This window comes from Thamnophis elegans, chromosome 7 (assembly GCF_009769535.1).
Source record: "Thamnophis elegans isolate rThaEle1 chromosome 7, rThaEle1.pri, whole genome shotgun sequence".
NCBI lineage: Eukaryota > Metazoa > Chordata > Lepidosauria > Squamata > Colubridae > Thamnophis > Thamnophis elegans.
In genome coordinates this window covers 73,493,340-73,511,277 of record NC_045547.1, presented here as the reverse complement: position 1 = coordinate 73,511,277, position 17,938 = coordinate 73,493,340, and the positions used below count along the sequence as shown (strand labels likewise).

At 44.7% G+C, this 17,938-nt stretch overlaps 1 long non-coding RNA gene across 1 annotated transcript; it reads right to left on the bottom strand.

Moving 5' to 3' along the window:
* Positions 1–12,201: 12,201 nt before the first annotated feature.
* LOC116511836 lies at positions 12,202–15,938 on the bottom strand. Its single transcript, XR_004255777.1, has 2 exons — positions 15,762–15,938; positions 12,202–12,549 (listed from the first exon to the last, which is right to left on the bottom strand). It is a non-coding gene; the product is annotated as an uncharacterized LOC116511836 (long non-coding RNA).
* Positions 15,939–17,938: the final 2,000 nt, after the last annotated feature.

Here is a 17,938-nt window from a genome sequence, read left to right as displayed (position 1 = left end):
TAGAATCAATGGGATTCCTTTAATTTATAAAATAAAAAGATGAAATCTCAGAGAATCAGAACACCAAATACAAGTTGGGCGGAAACAATCTCATAGACGACCCTCACTCTGTCAAGGACTTAGGAGTACTCATCTCAAACGATCTAAGCCCTAGAGCTCACTGTAACAGCATTGCCAAAAAGGCACTAAGAGTTATTAACCTAATTTTGTGAAGCTTCTTCTCCGGTAACATTGTACTGCTTAACCAGGGCATACAAAACCTTTGCCAGACCAATTCTCGAATACAGCTCGTCTGTCCGTATATCAGATATTAATACAATTGAACGGGTCCAGGGGTATTTCACGAGAAGAGTCTTCCACTCCTCTGCTCACAACAGAATCCCTTATGCCACCAGGCTCTAAATTTTGGGCTTGGACAATCTGGAAATACGCCGTCTACAGACTGACCTAAGCATAGTACACAAAATTGTCTGCTACAGCATCCTACCTGTCAATGACTACTTCAGCTTCAACCTCAACAATACACAGGCAAACAATAAATACAAACTCAAGGGAAACTGCTCCAAACTCGATTGCAGAAAATACGACTTCAGCAACAAAGTGGTCAATGCCTGGAATGCTCTACCCAACTGCTTGGTCAAAACTGCATAGCTTCAACCTCAAACTGTCTACTGTGGATCTCACCCCATTCTTAAGAGGTCCGTAAAAGGGGGCTTGCATACGCGCACCAGCGTGCCTTCCATCCCTGTCTTACTGTTCCCATTTATCTCTTTTTATTTCCTTTGTTCATGTCCATGTTCATACTTACACCTGCTATCTTGTACATGTTTGACAAACTAATAAACAAACAAATAAATAAAATAAAAACCCAGTTTAAGGTAGCCTACAATCCTCATTTATCTAATATAGATTTTAAACATGCAACGTCCATCAAATTTACATTCATATGATCTGGAGGGGGGGCGATTAATTGCAAATATTTACAGATTCTCAGCCATGCTTGATGTGCCTTCTATTTTTCAGCCAACTCAAGAGGACCACATGGGATCAAATTCAAATTAAATGAATGTATTTAAAAACAGAATTAAGAGAAGGGTTGGGAAATGTGTGGAACACCCTACCCGATCCTATTGTTAGTTCCTCTAACCCCTTTACTTTAAGCTGTCTACCTTGGACCTTACGCATTGCTTAAGAGGTCCCTAAGGGGGTGTGCATAAGCGCACCAGAATGCCTACCATCCTGTGTCCTACTATCCACATTTATATGTACTGTTTTTATGTGTTTATGGCTATATTTTGCTTATTTATATCCATTTATTTCTGCCATTTTTTCTTGCTTTATGTGTTTCTTTGTACTTGTTGACAAACAAATCAATAGCAATAGCAATAGTAGTTAGACTTATATACCTCTTCATAGGGCTTTCAGCCCTCTCTAAGCGGTTTACAGAGTCAGCATATCGCCCCCACAGTCTGGGTCCTCATTTCACCCACCTCGGAAGGATGGAAGGCTGAGTCAACCTTGAGCCGGTGAGATTAGAACCGCTGAACTGCAGATAACAGTCAGCTGAAGTGGCCTGCAGTACTGCACTCTAACCACTGCGCCACCTCGGCTCTCAATCTCAATCAATCGATAAAATAAATCAATAAATTGAATTGCTTTTACACAGTCCAAGCGGCCTTTTTTTAAATCTGTTTTCTTTAGAAAAAGTTTTTTATTGTTTTAATTGAACAAAATAAAAAAAAAGAATCATCTTTCATTGCATCTTGTAGAAAGCATGTCGATTGGTTACAAATAGTTTTCGTGCATTTCTACCACAATCATTACACATACTTCCTTCATATCGACTTGTACAATTTACATCTGAAATCTTCATGTATTTTACTACTATCAATGTACCACAATTCTCATTCAACTAAAATTATTTAAACGTGCTTTTTATCTGAAACCCTTTGTATTTATAAAACATAACTACCTACTGGCATTTATTAGCAATTTCAATAAACCTCCTGTAATATTACATCTTGTGACATATTGTAACAAAGAAATCAGTTAATAAAATATCTAAGCATCCTCTCCCCTCCCCCCCCCCCCCCACTACTGCCAGCCTTTTGAAACCCAACATTGGAAGCATAACTAAGGCAGAGGCATTTCTTCTTTTTCCCTGCTGCAAAGCTTTTGAAAACTGAATTGCAAAAAGAATGGAAATACTTAAAAGACGGCTTCTCGAGGCCTTTTCCTAAGCACTGAACAGTCCTGTGGTGTTTCTCTTCTCTGATCATCTGATGACATCATCGGCTGTTATTCCCCTCAGTCTCTCCCCTCCCCTTCTCCATCTTCTACGCCCTGTTTTCCCCTGTCTGTCTTAGATGCAACATCTTCCTGTTGGCTTTGGATCTGATTTGTATTTTTATTGGCCAGAACCTGCAACCTTCAAAATCGGAGGCTATTTCAGGCAAGAGTGCTCTCTTTTTCCCAATGTTTTTTCAGAGCCTGCAGCCACACCCCTGACCTTTTCTTCCAGGCGTCCCATTTAATAAACAAGCGGAAGGAATTTTTGCTTCTGGTCGCAGTGCTCTGGAAAGGTTGCTCATGATCATAGGATCGAGGTGAGACCAAGCTTGGATGGCACCAAGAAAGTCACAAGGAGTCAAAAAACAAAGCCAATCTCATCAATTACATTCTTCATGGCTTCGAAGAGTAGGCAGAGGTGGTATTCAGCAGGTTCTGACCAGTTCTGGAGAACCGGTAGCAGAAATTTTGAGTAGTTCAGAGAACCAGTAAATACCACCTCTGGCTGGCCTCGCCCCCATCTATTCTCTGCTTCCCAAGTCCCAGTTGATTGGGAGGGAATGGGGATTATGCAGTATCCTTCCCCTGCCATGCCCACCAAGCCACGCCCACCAAGCCGTGCCATGTCCACCAAGCCACGCCCACAGAACCATTAGTAAAAAAAAATTGAACCCCACCACTGAGGGTAAGGTACCATCGGAAATGAGGGTTTTTTTATTTAGTTTGTCAAACACGTACAAGATAACAGTATAAGTATAAATATGGACATGAACAAAGGAAATGAGTACAAATAATTGGGGGTGAGTAGGACACGCTTGTGCACTTATTATGCTTGAGGATGCAACAATGGTGTCAGGTAGAGCATTCCAGGCGTTGACCACTCTGTTGCTGAAGTCATATTTTCTGCAATTGTGTTTGGGGCTGTTTATCTTGAGTTTGTATCTATTGTTTGCCCGAGTATTATTGAGGTAGAAGCTGAAGTAGTTGTTGACAGGTAGGACGTTGTAGCAGACAAATGGGTTTTGCACAAATGAGTCACAATGACAGCAAGGTGCTTGTTAAACACTCACATTTGGCCATCCATGTGTGTTCCTGCCCACCAATAACATTGATTGTGTCTTGCTGTTGCATCTTTTTCAGCAACCAGAGTTATGATAATACTAAAGGAATGTAATTTGTTCTTCTAAAACTGTAAGATTTACAATCAGGGCTGCAATAAATATTTGCCAGTTTTGAATTCAGCAGGAAGATCTGGAAAAGACTTACCTCTATCCAACCTTCTCCCTCCCTTATCTGCTGTGATTGAACCCTCGGCGAGATATATATTTTTTAATTCAAATACCCTTACTGCTTAAAGAATAAACAGGATGACATCATGTCTGGAACCTGGTTTGCACATTTTGCAAGCCAAGCCTAGTTTCTTGAACTATGGTGTACACCACAACATTGTGGGATTGCTAAACCCAACACAAGAAACAGACTTTTTCCAGGTGGAAAATGTTTGGCTTACAAACACATTGTGAAAAACAAGCAGCGGATGGGACCAGAACAAAAATTCAATTTATGTTTCAATTGAACTGAGTAATAAAGTGCCAGTTTCAGTTTGGAAGGTTTAGAAGTCTTGGAAAACAAAGGAATACATCAGTGATGAAATTCATTATTATTTTTTGCTACCGGTTCTGTGGGTGTGGCTTGGTGGGCGTGGCAGGGGAAGGATACTGTAAAATCTCCATTCCCACCCCACTCCAGGGGAAGGACACTGCAAAATCTCCATTCCTTCCCCACTCCAGGGGAAGGATACTATAAAATCTCCATTCCCTCCCCACTCCAGGGGAAGGACACTGCAAAATCTCCATTCCTTCCCCACTCCAGGGGAAGGATACTGTAAAATCTCCATTCCCTCCCCACTCCAGGGGAAGGATACTGCAAAATCCCCATTCCCAGCCCACTCCAGGGGAAGGATACTGCAAAATCCCCATTTCCTCCCAATCAGCTGGGACTCAGGAGGCAGAGCGAGGAAGCCTAAGATAGCTTTCACCTGGTTCTCCTCAGGATCTGGTATTCTGAAGCCGGGGAGCTGCTTCGGCCCTTACTACAATGAGGCAGCTGTCCAAAGATAATACACCATGATGAGTTCTTGCAAAGAGATGTTGGGTTTTGTGGCAGGGGAATACTAACAACCACAAGCTGTGATCTCTAAAAATCTTCCTCTTGCGTCTTTCCTTCTGGGCACACTTCCACCAGTCACCCATGGCTGTCGTAAGTAAAAGTTGCAGTATTAAGCTCTGGATTTTGGGAAGCAGAGCCTCGCTTTTATCACAGAATGAAGCAGGATACGAATATTCAAGAGCATTTTTCCTTCCACTGTATTTTTATTGACTTTGAAAGCCTTTAATGGGTATCTGAATGGTTCACCGACAAAAGGGCAACCGACAAGAGGGTGACCGACAAAAGCATGCCCGACTAAACCGCTGTGACAAAACCGCGAGTTCTAAACCACGCCGACGAATGAGCGCTGAAGCGCACCAACAACAGCGTGCTGACAGAAGCGCGCTCTAAATCTAACCCTAACCCTAACCCTAACCCTAAACCTGAACCTAAACCTAACCCTTACCTTAACTTAAATCGTGCTTCTGTCGGGGCGCTGTTGTCAGCGTGCTGTTGTCGACACGTTGATGACGTCGCGGTTTTAGCGTCACGGTTTTGTCGGTGCGCTTTTGTCATGTGCGCATTTGTTGGGTCACGTATCTGAATGGGTCAACGTTTTCTCCTTATAAACTTGTAAAGCATATTCTACTGCAGTGGTGTCAAACTCAAGACCTGGGGGCCACATCTTGCCTGCGGGGTACTTAGATCTTGCCACTGGGGCCACTCTAGAAACAGCAAAGGACCGGCCCGCGGTGCCTCTGTCAGTGAAAATGGCGCTTGGGAGGGCCACGTGCAGCCCTCCCAGGCTCTGTTTTCAGCCGCAACAGCCTTTTGCTGCCCTCTGTCAGCCCAAGCTCCATTTTTGCTAACAGAGGGCAGCAGGAGGCCGTCGCAGCTGAAAACGGAGCTCAGGAGCCCGTTTTCATTGGCAGAGCACTCAGGCCACCGGAGACCCCTGACACAAGTGATGTCAAGCTGGCCATGCCCACCACAGCCCCCGAGGTCAAACACAACCCTGATGCAGCCCTCAATGAAATTGAGTTTGACACCCCTGTTCTACTGAAATATATTCCTGATTTCTCTCTCTTTTTCAATTTTACACAAGGTTGCTTACCAGTGGTGAAATTCAATTTTTTTTTAACTACCGGTTCTGTGGGCGTAGCTTAGAGGGCGTGGCAGGGGAAGGATACTGCAAAATCCCCATTCCCTCCATACTCCTGGGGGAAGGATATTGCAAAATCTCCATTCCCATCCCACTCGGGGTCCAGCCAGAGATGGTATATGCCGGTTCTCCGAACTACTCAAAATTTCTGCTACCGGTTCTCCAGAACCTGTCAGAACCTGCTGAATTTCACCCCTGTTGCTTACCCCTTACAAAAGGGAATAATATCATGTGGGACATCAAGGTGTCTGCCGTACACAGTACATATGCAAACATTCATTAAATGAATTATTTGGCTCAACTAAAGGACAAATAAATACCACAAGATATTTAATATTGTTAAAACCTGCACAGAATAAGAAAATAGGAACTTGAGTTGATGCAAAAGCTGACCATTCTGGTTTTTATTGTACCCATATCTAAAAGGAGATACTTTCAGCTGAAGGAAAAAACTGTATGTGTGAAGAGTCTCACACTCATAGAACTTAGTTCATAGGAACTAAGAGAAAAGAAGATTTGAGCAGGAAATACATCAAGGTAGATGGGGGTCGCCTCTGTGCAATACAGAATAACCTTTGAGGCACAGGAGTGGTTCCATTGAACAATTAACATCCTACCCTGGACTCCTACCTCAGTTAAGCCACCATTCCCCCTCCTTTCTGCAATGCTTGGTTCTTTGCAATTGCACAAGCCAACATGTCACTGTCATGCACAGATGTTTTTAATGTGGAAAAAGAACCGTCTTGATTTATTTGTCCACTTGGAGTTAAGTCCATTCCTCTTGGAGTGTAGTAGGATTAGTACCTTATCTACAAAGCTAGATGTTTGCTTTGATTGTTTGCTGCTCTGTTTAGTCCTGCTGTTTTTGTCAACCTTTGGTAGATGTCTATAAGTTCTGCAAAGCACGTAAAAGACAGATGCCAAAATCCTGAATTCCTCACAGTGAACTTGATTTATGCAGGGCGTAAAACTCCATAGCAGCACAATCTCTTCCTTTCAGGGAATCAAAGCCAAAGACCAACTTTCCACTGGAGACACTTGTGGTTAAGAAGCAAAGATCTTGTTGGTAAAGCAGTGTTCCTCAGCCTCAGCCAAAGGTCTACAGAGATTCTCAGTCATCCAGGTCCTGGTTGTCCCAAAGGTGCTTTTTCAAGAGGCAACTGGATTTTCTGGTTTTTCGTCTTCAGCACTTTTGGGTGAACCCCAGCCATTTGAAGAAGTGTGGACTTCAACTCCCAGAATTCCTCAGCCAGCATGCCATGTAATAGATCAGGGGTGTCAAACTGCAGCCCGCAAGCTGGATGCATCACGCACAGGCCACGCCTACCCCAGTGCCACAAAGGCAAAAAATGTCGAGTGACGTCATGTGACGTGGCACGACAAAACCGTGCGGTGATAAAACCGCGTCGCTAAAGCCGCGACGTCATCATCGCGCGTCATCACCGCCATGACAACAGCGTGGCAACTGAAGGGCGCTTTAAAACAGCGCGGCGGCAGAAAGCCGATTTAAATTAAGGTTAGGATTAGGTTTAGGGGTTTGCTTTAGGGTTAGGGTTAGGGTTAGGTTAGGTTTAGGTTTGGGGTTGGGGTTAGGGTTAGGGTTAGGGTTAGGGTTAGGTTTAGGGTTAGGGTTAGGTTTAGGGTTAGGTTTAGGGTGGTGAGTGCTTCGGAAGGCACGGATTTGCCCTCCGCGGTTATGTCATCGTGGTAGGGTCACATTTTTCCTTAGCGCTTCGGACGGTGCGGATTTGCCCTCCGCACTTATGTCGGTGCAGATAAGGGCTTCGCGGTTTTGTGGTGGAACCGTCATGTGATGTGATCAAGTTTGACACCCATGTACTAGATCAATAATCTGTTGGAGGAAACCATGTAATGTCTTCCTCCAACAGGTTTTTGATTTCGTGTATGGCATAACATAAGTAGATTTGCAATGCATATTAATGTTTCACCTAAGTTAAAAACACAATAAAATATGAATATTAGAAAAAACTATATTCAATGTCTAGGCCATCTAACCACTGAAGTGCAGCATTGTTTACCTCGAAGAAATCAGAAACTGGTCCAGTGATGCTCTTGGCATACAGCCAGTCACAATGTGATCTACAATTTAATGTGGGACCCCACAGTGACAATTATACCCTACTAGGTGATAACCTGGCGTTGCCTGGGTATTTATTTATAGGGAGGGAAAGGTCCGGAACAAACATAATTTCTAATGTTGGATTTTCCCGCTTACCAGAGGGAGCCCCTTGTGGAGTACTGTGAAGCCATTACCATGGAAACTCCACTGCGCTGTACAGTAGAAGCCATTTTCCGACAGTTACAGTAGAAGCCATTTTAAGGTAAAACAGGCTGTATCTTCACCGAACACACACGCTGGGGTGTGTTAGGGGTGCCTTACCCCCACAGTATTTTTTTCAAGAGAGTAAGTCATCTATGTACCAAGTTTGGTTAAAATTGCTCAAGGTGTTCCAGAGTTGTGTTGGAACATACACCCACCCATACATACATTTTTAATATATATCTAGATTTGTACAGCAAATCCCAGCAGATGCCATGTGAGGTGTGAATCCACTTTAGGATTGTCCAGGGCTGGCGAGGTGATTCAGAGATCGGCACCTTTTGCATGGAATCATTTATATGTCTTCCTATGCCTGGGCATTCAGCAACCAAACAGGGGTTGACTCATCACCAGGGGCTTCTGAGTCCATACAAATCTTTCCTACAGAGCAAGGATATTGGTGCATAACTAGTCAAAGGCCAAGCCAGAAGGCTGTTTTCTGGCCCACCGTCAAACTTCCCTTTCTCCGAAAGACATAAATATATCAAAGAGCGCTTCCTGAACAGAGGCTACCAGGATAGAAACCACGGAATGCCCTGAGCTGCATCCAAAATTTGGATTTTTTAAAAAAAAATTATTCTTAATGGAGTTCAGCAAAAACATTTCATCCTGTTGCCGAGATAGCATTAACAAGAGACAGGTGCAGAGTGGAAATGGCTTTATTTTTTGCTTTGTCCTCTTCTGGGTCTTTATTATTATTGTTGTTTTTTTAATGTGGCACTTGAGTACTGATAGTTTAACATCAGAATTTTGAAGGTATCCTGATCCCCACGTTTCTTCTTACCCTGCTTACACCCAACAACCTGATTGAGCCAAGTGCACAGCTGGAGGAAAACCATGGAAACAACTTTGGTTTGCTGCTGCAAATTGATTAATGCCCTACGTTGGATCATTTACATCTAACACCCTGTTCATCATAGGTACTCCACACTCTATGGAATTCCTGATGTTTTACCACCTCTTTCCTGAAATGGTTTGCTCCACTCTACTCAGCCCCTTAAGAGACTCTTCTGAATACAGATGCTTCAGGTTGACCTGGCCATGCTTACCCACCCATGCCCACCTAGCAGCACTCAGATGGCCATACCCACTGGGTTACACCCACCTGCAGAGGTGGGTTCCTACCAGTTCGGTAGAACCGGTTCGTCAAATCTACCGAACCGGTTAGAAGAGGTTCCACCAGTGGACCCGGAAAGCAGGCCACACCTACAGAAGAGGTTCCAAAAAATTTTGAAACTCACCACACACACACACACACACACACAGACTCACACAGAGAGAGAAAGAGAAAGAGAAAGGAAGAAAGAAAGAAATAAAAAAAGAAAAAAGAAAGAAAAAGTGATGAAAGAAAAAAGGAAAAAGGGACAGAGAGACAAAAGGAAGGAAAGAGAGAGAGAGAGAGAGAGAACACATGGCCGGCAAGCCACTCCCACCAGGTCACATGATTGGCAAGCCACTCCCACAAAGGAGGCCACACCCACAGAGTAGGTTCGAAAAAATTTTGAAACCCACCACTGCCCACCTGGCTGCAGTGAGTCATCATAGACTCCCAAGATCTGAGTCCTTATAATTTGAGATACTATTTCTTGTCCGATTCTTTGGACAATTTTCTCTGAACAATTCTGTCCATTTTCTTTATGAAAGCCCTTCTGAAGACAGCAAGCTTATCTCCCCATGGTCTTCTCTTTTCTGGACAAAATACACCCAGCATCTTCAAATATTCCTTTTGAAGTTTTGCCTCCCCTGCCTTCTTTTTTATCGTGGTTGCTTTCCTCTAGACTTCTAGACCAGTGGTGGGTTTCAAAAATTGTTTGAACCTACTCTGTGGGTGTGGCCTCCTTTGTGGGAGTGGCTTGCCGCCCATGTGACCGGATATGAAGATGCCGACAACACTTGTCAGAACCACCTTAAATTACCTCACACACAGCACTGGCATGCATAAGAATAGGATGTCAACTTGTTTTTTAAAAGGCATCTTTGGTTTGCGTTAAAACAACTTCAACACACGCAATGTTCTGATTGCACCACAAACGCAGTAGTCATCCTTACCTTTCACAGAGGCACTGAGTTTTATAAATATGAGCATGATAGTGTAGAATAATCATATCCAAGGACCAGTGGTGGGTTTCAAAAAATTTTGGAAGCTCTTCTGTAGGTGTAGCCTGCTTTCCGGGTCCACTGGTGGAACCTCTTCTAACCGGTTCGGTAGATTTGACGAACCGGTTCTACCGAATAGGTGCGAACTGGTAGGAACCCACCTCTGTTCTAGACGTCCCGAGAACTGCATTCATGATTCTAGGCACAATCTGACCATGGCAGATGAGAGAAATTCAAATCCATCTGCCATTTGGTTATGAGAAGTATCAGAAAATGTTCCTGGGTCTCAGATTAGAAACATATATAGGAGCCCTATAAATCCAATACTATAAATCCATTTTTAAAAATTCAAATTCGCTTTTCCCCCTCTGGGAAATGCAAATGCCGAAATTCTCAGCTAGCATAAACCACTGGCAAATCCACTGGCCTCCCAGAGAATTCTGGGAGTTGGAGTCCCAACTTATTGGGAGAGGGACAAGTTGGGGAAGCCACAATTATGGTAGACACTGGTTTGCATAAAGGTTTGGCCAGCCACTATTACCTATGTTAACCAAGCTTCACATTCAAACAGAATAGCAGCAATAGCAATAGCACTTAGACTTATATACCGCTTTCCAGTGCTTTACAGCCCTCTCTAAGCGGTTTTATGGAGTCAGCATATTTCCCCCAACAATCTGGGTCCTCATTTTACCCACCATGGAAGGATGGAAGGCTGAGTCAACCTTGAGCCTGGTGGGATTTGAACTGCCAAACTGCAGGCAGCCGAAGTAACCTGCAGTACTGCACTCTAACGAGGGGTGGGCTTCAAAAATGTCAGCAATGGGTTCTCTGCCTTGTTGCTGGGTGGACGTGGCCATGGTGGGTGTGGCATAGTCAGCCTTCTGCACCATGGGGGGGGGGGGGAGTTTTCACCTTTCCCATGCTCCAGAGGCCTTCTGGAGCCTCCGTGCGGGCCCACCACTTACCTTGCATCCAAAACGGGCTGCATGGAGACTCCTGGGAGGGGAGGAGTGGGAGGGGTAGGGCCAGCCAGGGGTGGAATTTGGAGGTTCTCTGAACTGGCCATAACGTTAGCTACATGTTCTGGCCACCCTCCGTCTGGTAATGAATGCAGACACAGGCTTAGCTGTTTGCCACTCTTTATTCACAGCAATTATAATCCTGTTGGCTGAAAGCGACTCACTGGTAAGACATTGGCAGCAACCCAGACTTCAACAGACATGGGAACACAAGGCAGACCCGACAAGGAGTTCTCCAGATTAGTATGAATGGTTGTGTTCTACCAAAGGACTCCTCCCAAAGTCTCTTCTTATATACTCTCTTGGGAGGGGCCAAGCCACAACCACCTGGGCTTGGTTATCTCTTAGGAGCCTGTCTCCGTAACTGCTGCTTCCGTTTCTCCGCCCTCCATTGCCTGGCGTCAGGGACAAACTCCCTTTCATCTTCCCCATTGCTCCATGCCTCAGGTGCCTCCTAGTGGCCAAAGAGCCTCTCTGGTCCCTGCTCTGAGTCTGTCCAGGGTCCTCCACATCTTCCATAGCAGACTCATAGGGATCCTCGCTATCGGAGTCCATCGGCAGCTCCAACGGCTCCTGCTGGGCCACAACAGCTACGGAACCTGGGCAAACCCATAGCAGCCTACCCCAAACTCTAACCACTGCGCCACTTAATAAGAATAAGCCTTCAGACCGGAGTTTCTGGGAAATAAACAGAAAGCAGGAAGTAGTGTTGACTTTGTGCTCTCTTGTCAGCATCTGCATGGCCAAATCAGGAAGCTGGTTGTTGAATGAGGCGAGCCCTTGGCCTAATCTACTAGGCACTGCCCATGTTCTTATGATTCGCATTGCTTTCGACTGTCCGTGTTTGCTTCCTCGGGATTTAACTCTCCCGCTTGCTAATGCATTCAACATTTTTTTTTGGTGTAAATAGACGTCAGCATTTCAAAGCAAGGTCAGCTTCCTTCCCTTGGATGCACACAGAGACGGATGCCTGGGCCTTGGGTATGGCAAGGAATCACACAAGGGACCAGTTGCTATGGTTGGGTTGCACTGAGGTTAGCCTGATGTGTGCCTAGATGTCTTCCAAACCCTCATTAGTCATACGGACACACTGTAAACCCCATCTTTAAAACTGAACCTTGCTTTTAAATCAATTCATTCTGTGGTGGAAGCCGCAGTGGCAGCTGAGATTCTGCTGATACGGCTTTCAGTTGGCTCTTCATGAAAGCAAAGAGAAGCCTTTGGGGTGGCAAGGAAGAAGAGATATTAAGCCGGGGTGGGGTGGGGGGAGCATGGACTCCAGTTCTTAAGCCGAGTTGAATCAAACGTAGCCCAAATGGGTGGAAATGGGAACGTGTTGGGTCTTTCTCTCCCCACCCAACTCGCAAGCTTTAGATGCTGTTCTTAACAAAAAGGGGCATGGGAATAGAGTGGGAAAGGGCCCCCGAATGCTTCCGCCATGAAGAATCTTGGTGTAGAATCAGGACTTTCCGTATTGCAGGCTGATAGGAGAACTGTAGGAAGAGAAGAGAGCAAGATGTACGGGGCACCAAATCCAAGGAACAAAAGGCAGAAGAACAGAATTGGAAGGAACCTTGGAGGTCATCTAGCCCAACCCCCTGCTCAGGCAGGAAACCCTATAGCATTTCAGACAAATGGTTATCCAACATCATCTTAAAAACGTCCAGTGTTGGAACACACACAACTTCTGGAGGCAAGTTGTTCCACTGATTAATTGTTCTCACAGTCAGGAAAATTCTCCTTAGTTTTAGGTTGCTTCTCTCCTTGATTAGTATCCATCCATTGCTTCTTGTCCTGCCCTCAGGTGCTTTGGAGAATAGGTTGGTCCTTCACCTTCTCCAAAGCACCTCAAGGCAAGGCAAGGACCAATGGATGGACACTAATCAAAGAGAGAAGCAAACCAGAACTAAGGAGAATTTTCCTGGCAGTGAGAACAATTAATCAGTGGAACAACTTGAATGGAAAAGTTCTTAAAAACTCAAGGTAATATTCAGAGATACATCTGCCTTGGAAGTGGTCCAAGTTGAACTAACAGCATAGTTAAATATAAGGAGTCCATGCTTTATGATAATTTTTAGGTCATAAAATGTTTGATAAAATTTGCCAAATTTCAATTCCACAGAAGTTCATGGGTTCTGGTTTTTTGAACCATTCTGTAAGTTTGCACATTTGAGGTACTCTGGTTGAAAAAGGTTTGTCCTACAAAGCCCCATTTTATCCAGAAAAAAAACTAAGAGTAAATTAAATTAGTGGGAAAAAGGTGGGGGGAAGAGAAAGAGAGAGAGAAAATATAAAGAAGCGGATTCTGATCTTTTACAGCAGTTACAAATAAATTTATAATGTAACCTCCTTCTTTAAGATTACATCACCAAATCAATGTTTATTTTATTTGTAAAGGTAAAGGTTCCCCTCGCACATATGTCCTAGCTGTTCCCGACTCTAGGGGGCAATGTTCATCTCCCTTTCAAAGCCGAAGAGCCAGCGCTGTCCGAAGATGTCTCCATAGTCATGTGGCCGGGATGACTCAATGCCGAAGGTGCATGGAACGCTGTTACCTTCCCACCAAAGATGCTCCCTATTTTTCTACTTCCATTTTTACATGCTTTTGAACTGCTAAGTTGGCAGAAGCTGGGACAAGTAACGGGAGCTCACTCTGTTACGTGGTGCTAGGGATTCAAACCGCCAAACTGCCGACCTTTCTGATCGACAAGCTCAGCATCTTCTTAGCCTCTGAGCCACCGTGTCCCTAAATTTTTTATTTTATTTTATTTGCATCCCACCTTTATTGTTTTTACAAATTACTCAAGGGGGCAAACACATCTAGTGCACCTTCCTCCTTCTATTTTACCCCCAAAACGATAACCCTGTGAGGTGGATTGGGCTAAGAGGGGGTACCTGGCCTAGTGTCACCCAGCTGGCTTTCATGGTTAAGGCAGGACTTGAACTCAGGATCTCCTGCTTTGAATTCAGAGTTTTTCATCTACCAATTCTGCCTTAATTTGACCTAAGAATGAAATCATGCTTCTTTTGTGGCATGAATTCCAGACATATCCTGCGCTAAGGCAACTCTCCTCTTCCCATGTATTTTTCATGAGCATAAATATCCCGCTTTAATCTTTGCAGACAAGCATCAATGCAGCAATACCAGCCCTGCTAATTTTTCATTTTAGGGCACTTGTTATCTCTTGTTTCTGCAGGTTGAGGAAATTACTGTTTTCATATTTTGCCCTATTGTATGTTGCTTTCAAAAGAGGAGTCTTCAAATGAATTGTGAGATTAGAAGTTACCGCGACTGTGTGACTTGGGACATCTGTCAAGCATGGAAAATTGGAAGTCCAGGCAGTTCAAATGAATGTTGTTATTGTTGTTAGTTGCAAAGTCATGTCCGACCCATCGCGACCCATGGACAACGTTCCTCCAGGCCTTCCTGTCCTCTACCATCCTCTGGAGTCCATTTAAGCTCACGCCGACTGCTTCAGTGACTCCATCCAGCCACCTCATTCTCTGTTGTCCCCTTCTTCTTTTGCCCTCAATCGTTCCCAGCATTAGGCTCTTCTCCAGTGAGTCCTTCCTTCTCATTAGGTGGCCAAAGTATTGGAGTTTCATCTTCAGGATCTGGCCTCCTAAAGAGCACTCAAGGTTGATCTCCTCTAGGACTGACCGGTTGGATTGCCTTACAGTGCAAGGGACTCGCAGGAGTCTTTTCCAGCACCAGAGTTCAAAGGCCTCCATTCTTTGGCCCTCAGCCTTCCTTATGATCCAACTTTCTTATGGTCCAACTTGCCATACATTGCAACCGGGAGAATACAATGCAACTTTATATGAGTATAAAGGTTTATTGCAAACTCATATTTTTTACAAGAATCCGAACTACTAATAGTTAAGGCAAATCTCTTCAGCGATCAGCCCTGGTGCACCTGTGATAAAAGCTGGATCTAATCTGGGGAGGGCAGGATTTTTGGAGGCCTTGCCAGCTTTCAAATGCCCCACCCACACGATCTGAAATCCGCAAAGTACTTGAACATGTCAGAAAGGAAAGAACAATCTGACTCTGTGGGTTGAGAATATATGTCCTCTTTGGTCAAAGTTCTGACTAGAGAAGAAAGAAAAAGGGAGGGACAGAGGGGCAGAGAGAAAGAAGGAAACCCCAATTTTGTTACAAATTACGGCATTGGATCGGAACTGCTGTCAACACGCATACCTGTATTCCTAATGCATACCTGTGTTAGGAAAATGCAGAAAAATTAGAGACAAGAGGCAACTAAGGGAAGAAAATAAAAGCCACGCCTAGATAACTGGCTAGATGCTATCCTGTCACAGTGGCTTCTAGAGCAAATCTGCCTCCATTTTATTCCCACATCAACAATTCTGAGTGCTTAGTGAGGCTGAAAGGGAAGAGTTGGTCACAGCTGACCTTGGACTTGGTCTTACTGCTGTTGGGCCCACCCTTCCCCTTTAGACCACATTGGTTTTCCCCTCCCATCCATTCCACCTCATCGTATCGTTACTCACTCCAACCCCAATCACGACAGCCTTCCGACCTTACAAACCATTCTTGCTTTCATCACTTCCATACAAAAGACACTGACCGGCTTTTATCCCCCTCAACTTTTCACCTCTTCCTGTTTGAGGATCTCAACTCCATCCAACCGCAGCCTTCCCCTTGCTCTTCCCTGATATATTTGTTTTGAAATTCAATCCTCACCCATTCGCTCGACCAGATCAAACCGACCTCAGTGTCCTCTGTCTGTAGCGGTCGCTCACTTTCACACGGAAACGGAATTCACATATTTTTTTTCAGGCCTATGGGTGTTCCGTTACCCCCCAATCACAGGGCAGTTCTGTTGCCAGGAAGATTTCCAGGGTCATTGGCCAAAGCAGCTTCGTGATGGTGAAAGATGGACGACTGACCCCAGAACACAAAGTTAAAACTGTGTGCATAGTGTAAACAAACAAATATTTTAAGCCGGTGCCCTTTCATTATACAATAACTTTTGTTCCTGGAGATTTATTACTAAATTCACAGCAATTCCACTAACGTTGACCTCATTGTTGAGGTCCAGCCCCGATCATAATGAATGTATGTGTGTTGATTTTAACCTGTTTTTATTTTTCATTTTTATTATTTCTTTTTTCCTTCGTTGTAAGCCGCCCGGAGTCCTCCGGGATTGGGCGGCCTATAAATCGTACAAATAAATAAATAAAATAAATAAACGTAAGGATCTGAGGGGATGAGCCATGGTCCATAAAATACATAACAGATAAAACAAGGAATATACCCTAAAGCAGGGGTGTCAAACTCAATCTCATTGAGGGTTGCATCAGGGCTGGAGTTGACCTCGGGAGGTGGGTGGGGCGCGACTGGGTGGGTGTGGCCAGCTTGGTGGGCATGGCCAACCAGGTTGGTTTGGCCAGTTTGACACCACTCCCCAAACTGCTGTCATGTGTCCTCTTCGCATTGGGTAGACTGGGCTGAAGCTACGCTGGCCTGATCTTTCCTCTTCACATTGGGTAGACTGGGCAAAAGTCACCCTGGCCAGTTCCGACCACATTAGGCCCGTGGGTCTTGAGTTTGACACCCCTGCCGTAAAGAATTTAAGCAGCAATAAGAGTATTGCAGCTCCCCAATATGTCTGAATGCCAGCATGAGGATCTTTTCCTGGGGATGAAAACCAGCAGTACTGCGGCCACCCCAGCTTCTGGGGGAAAGGTATTTCAAAATTAAATACCAAAATTTTTGGAGTATAAGACACACCCTTTTCCTCTCTAAAAGGTTCCACCACAAAACCGCGGTCGACTAAAGCGCGCTCGACGAAACCGCGTACCTGACGTCATCACAGCGCGACGAAAAAAGCACGCTCTGAGCGCATAAAGCTAAAATTAACACCTAAACCTAACCCCCAAAACCTAACCCTAAACCTAACCCTAACCCTAACCCTTAACCTAACCCTAAACCTAACCCTAAACCTAACCCTTAACCTAACGCTAAACCTAATGCTAACCCTTAACCTAACCCTAAACCTAACCCTAACACTTAACCTAACCCTAACCCTAACCCTAACCCTAACCCTAACCCTAACCCTAACCCTTAACCTAACCCTAACCCTTACCCTAACCCTAACCCTTACCTTAATGTGAATCGGCTTGCTTTCAAAGTGCTTTTTAAAGCGCCCTTTTTTCTCCGCGGTCGCTGTTGTCGCGCTACTGATGACGTCAGCGACGCGCTTTAATCGGGCGCGCTTTAGTGGACCGCGGTTTTGTTGTGCCACGCTCTAAAAAAGGCTGAAAATTAGGGTGTGTCTTATACACTAAATGTACCCATCCCCCTAGCCACTGCCCCAACCCTTTGGCCTCTGCCTCTCAGCAATTTACCTCCTTGCAGCAAACAGGGGCTTGCTGAGGCTGCAATAGGCTGTAGCAATCCCTGCAGTTGATGATCGGGAGAAATTGAAAGTGAAACTTGCTCTTTGCTTTACCAGGCAAATTGCTGGGAGGCTAGGCAGGCTGTTTGCTGCAAGGAGGCAAGTCAATAATTATAAATGCCTATAGAATGTTCAAATTATTAGACTTACTTTTTAAAGACTGCTTTATTATTGTTCTAGACAGCTTAACAAAATGAAGAAGCTTTTTTAAAATAAATGCTTGATCTGAAGAGACCCAGTGTGGCGCAGTGGTTAGAGTGCAGTACTGCAGGCTACTTCAGCTGACTGCTAGCTGCAGTTCGGCAGTTCAAATCTCACCGGCTCAAGGTTGACTCAGCCTTCCATCCTTCCGAAGTGGGTAAAATGAGGACCCAGATTGTGGGGGCAATATGCTGACTCTGTAAACTGCTTAGAGAGGGCTAAAAGCCCTATGAAGCGGTATATAAGTCTAACTACTATT